The sequence below is a fragment of the Pinus tabuliformis genome, chromosome 1_1 (assembly GCF_031772625.1).
Source record: "Pinus tabuliformis cultivar Carrire ecotype Pingquan chromosome 1_1, CPIR1, whole genome shotgun sequence".
NCBI lineage: Eukaryota > Viridiplantae > Streptophyta > Pinopsida > Pinales > Pinaceae > Pinus > Pinus tabuliformis.
The window spans coordinates 836,474,991-836,478,994 of record NC_142297.1 but is presented as its reverse complement, the minus strand read 5'-3'; the positions used below and the strand labels follow the sequence as shown (position 1 = coordinate 836,478,994).

General features: G+C 35.3%; 1 pseudogene; it reads right to left on the bottom strand.

Annotated features, from left to right (window-relative positions):
• Nucleotides 1-360: 360 nt before the first annotated feature.
• On the bottom strand, nt 361-1,602 carry LOC149216737 (bifunctional D-cysteine desulfhydrase/1-aminocyclopropane-1-carboxylate deaminase, mitochondrial pseudogene; annotated as a pseudogene).
• Between the last annotated feature and the right edge of the window lie 2,402 nt (nt 1,603-4,004).

Below are 4,004 nucleotides of genomic sequence, written 5' to 3'. Positions count from 1 at the left end.
TTTATATTTTTTATCTCTGTCTCATCCTCCTGAATGACCTTAACAAACTGTAGTCCCTCAACCAACTCAATTTCCTTAATCGGTAGCTCTTTTTCTAAGAAGCCATTAATACTCTTTGACATCTTCTGTGTCATCTTATCTTCTAAAATAGAAACCAGCAACTGCCGCAAATCAGAGCATTTGCTTTGCTCTAATGATTCATGTGTTTTTAGAACCTTGCAGTGCAAGGCCTTTAACCTTTTTCTCTCTGTACCATCACGACAATGATTGCAGATTTGAGATGTTTCTGCAGAGTATCTCTGGATTCTGTGTCAGATGCATTTTCTAATCTTTCCTTCCAAAAAGGAAATAGATCACACTTTATGGAACAAACAGGGCACAAAAATTCACAATCAATGTTTCGCTCCTTCCCAGCGCTAACGGTGCTTCTTCATTTCTCACAAGTAAGACAAGAGCGATACTGCCAATTTGTGCATACTCCTCCTTGGACACAAGCTCTATGTTCGCACCAACCATCCGCTCCACAAGAAGATTTCCAGTCAAGCCAGGATCTTCATCGACTTGTGCCTTGGTAGTTCGTAATATGAGATAGCGGTCAAGATTCAAATATCGAGCTGCCACTGCAGTAGCACGACAGTGGTTACTTTGAATGCCTCCTATTGTGACAACACAATCTGCACCTTGCGCCTTTGCATCAGCCATTAAAAATTCTAGCTTCCGCACCTTGTTCCCACTAAGTTGCATACCTGATAAGTCATCACGCTTTATCCAGACTTCAATGTTTGATGGTAAGCCCGGAAAATTCCATCGATGAATTGGTATAGGGAGATGTCCGAGAGAATAGAAATGGGACGGAATCGGATGAAGCTCTGTCGCCCAAGAGGGAGGTGTGTATGAAACTTTGCTCAGAAAGGCTTCAGAACTGCCTTCTCCTTCCACTCGCTCTGCACGAAGCCCGTGAGCCATTGTTGTCTTCGCTCTGACGCTCTTGCCTTTCAACTGTAATTTACTGTAGCACCATGGAGATGTAAAACCAATCCAATGGCAGCCGCTGCTAAAGCCGAAATGTTTGCAATCGGGAGTCATCCTAATCCTATATGAAATTAACGACGCCGAACCCCTTTTCTGGCAAAGAAAAACAAATATCAACCAGGTGTCTATGTTCTCTGTCGGTGGAGGAACTAATTCACGAACAGCTGGTAATGTTTATCAAATCTCAACATCTCGTTTGGTTCCTTGTATTCGGTCAATACACAAAGATTAGAACATGAGGCGCATACTTAAATGCAAATACATTTCATTTGTCAAAAACTCATCACTGACACGAACATGATCCCACAACCATGAATTCCCAATGTACTTGGAGATGATATATGCACCACCACTTAGTCGATAACCAGCTTCATATATATTTGCTACTTTTCCAACATAATTAACCTGAGTTGGGATCAGAAGGACTTCATTGACTTGAGAAAAGCGATTGTCCCAGGAAAGGATCTTCAAGGTATTAGTCTCAGGGAGAGCACTGAGCAAATCTATGCTGCTACAAACGAGCTTAATGCACTTCTTCCTTGAAAACACTGTCACTGCTCTCATCTGCATTTCTGGAGGGAAACAAAACTCTGTACAATAGGCATGCTAGGATTTGGGCCTCCACTGAAAACTCGAACAAATCCCCAATTTCGTAGCACGCTACGAAACCACCTAAACAGGTAGCGCTGCGAAACTGCTAAAAAAGAATTCATGCGCTGCGAAAACACCCTGTCTTTAAGCTAGGCTAAAAATTTTTGACAACAGAATTTTCAGTGATAACACACTCTATAAATCTAATTCAAATCAAAATATTTTCCTAAAGTTGACACGATTGCAAACTCTAGGTGTTCCCCCTCATTCTATGTAGGGGCGATGTAAATATGGTATCTTTCTTAAATACTTATAGGTATATCCATAAACATAATCAATGTCTTAATGCATAATTAAGCACATTCCTACCTATATAAAAAGGTACAATGGAAAGATAATGCATAATAAGAATTAAGATAATTTTTATGTAGGTCTCAACAATGAAACAAACTCAAATACCTTCACTCTAGTCATGCAGAACAATCCTAGTAATTTTTGTGGTGTTTTTTATGCCACATCTCTTTAGATTACCATAAGTTGATGCAATATTTTATAAGAAGTCTTCAACTAAAGCTAGGTATACAAGGACATTGACTTGCTAGATGGGCATAACTTGAAAATATCCTCATCTGTAAAAAAATTCAAATGTGTCATTTAATTAGAAAATGAATACAATAGCCCATGCTAATTTCTTGTTCATAAGAAGTTTGTTGCTATCATCACGTGTCAGGATACTCTAGAACTAAAATATTTATCCATAACTTTGTAGTTAGGAAATTTCAAGTCTTGAAAGATGTTTTGTTGTCTACCCACTTAAGGACTAGAATACTCCTAACACCTACTATTATTGTAAATTGCAAGTTGTTGCAATTATATTTTTTGCTTGCAACTTTTCAATTACAATTAGAATAGTAATGGGTTTACAACTTTGTTGTTACAAATAGCCTTTAAAATAATAAATAGCAATGTGGTTTGTAAGTTTGTTGTTGGGTTAGAATAATAATGGGGTTTGTTGTTGTAATGCATTTATTGTCTTTTTGTATTATCATCATTTATATATCATATATACAATCTTAAATTTCAAATTATCATTTTTTCTTAGTATCACACTCTGCAATCTATAGCTATTATTTTTTATTTATTTTTTGTATTCGTCATGGAATATCATTAATGAATTTTTAGGTTTCTAATTCTAAATATAGTTGATGAAGGGTAAATCGAAATTTGTAGGTATCATAGTCTTTTTTCACATGTGTCTTTGAAAATCCCACGGGGTGTAGAATAGATGATGAAGGAGTATATTGTTAAGTCACTCCGTGATGTGAAGGTCAATGTTTCGAAACTCTGTGAGAAAAAATATAGCCATGTTAAGGGTTGGTGGCCCAGGCTAGGTGCGATCCCCATGTGTTTTTTATGACTTAGATTCCCCTAGGTTGCAGTTTCTCAAGCCACAGGTTAAGCCTGATGTAATCTATGGAGAACTCAGATAACTTGACAAAAAAAATGTGTGTGTGGAAAAAAAGGTTGATGAATCATCATTTGATAAATTTTAAGTTTCTTGTTCTAAAGCTAATAAGCTAATTGATGAAGGGTAATCTAAAATTTTCGTGTCTCATGGTTTTTTGCATACATATATGCATATAAAAAGGACAAAAGAAAATTATTTATGTGAAATCTTGGATGCCATGATATGAAGGGATTGGAGCACAAAAGTGGCAATGCCATTGTTGAAAATATGATAGAAAATAAGAATCTTTGTAAAGAATAGATGTAAAAAAATGTTGATATCTTTTGGTTTACTTTTTCACCTCTAGTTAGCATATTTCATAAAAGTAGTATAAAATTTGTTTAATGTATGTCACATATGTGTTTAATATCAACATTGTATGTTTTTATGTTTTATAGGAAAAAAAGACAAAATGCAAAGGGCTAGTAAAGGCATATTGTGGCCAACTTGTAGAGGACAACACATTAGTGATTTAATTTATGTAGTTCAAGACAATACTTGTGATCATGAGGAGGCTAATATATCACATGATATATATGATATATTATTGATAAACATGAGGAAAAAAATCAAGTTCGCAATTCCTTTATTAAAAAGAAAGGAAGGAAAAATGACATGTTATGGCCAAGGGGAAAATATTTTATCCTAATGCAAGTGAATGCACATCAGTTACAACTTTTCCAAGAAATGTGTCTTAAAATACATTGGATTCATCTAAAAAATTAATGCAGTAGAATCACCCAATAATTTTGGTTTTAAAAATGTATTTATTTTTGTCAAAAAAGCTAAAGACTTAGTCACAAATGGTATAACTTTATAGAAAGGAAAGCCAAAGAAAGAAAATTATAAGAGAAGAAGGATTTCTTGGTTGAGA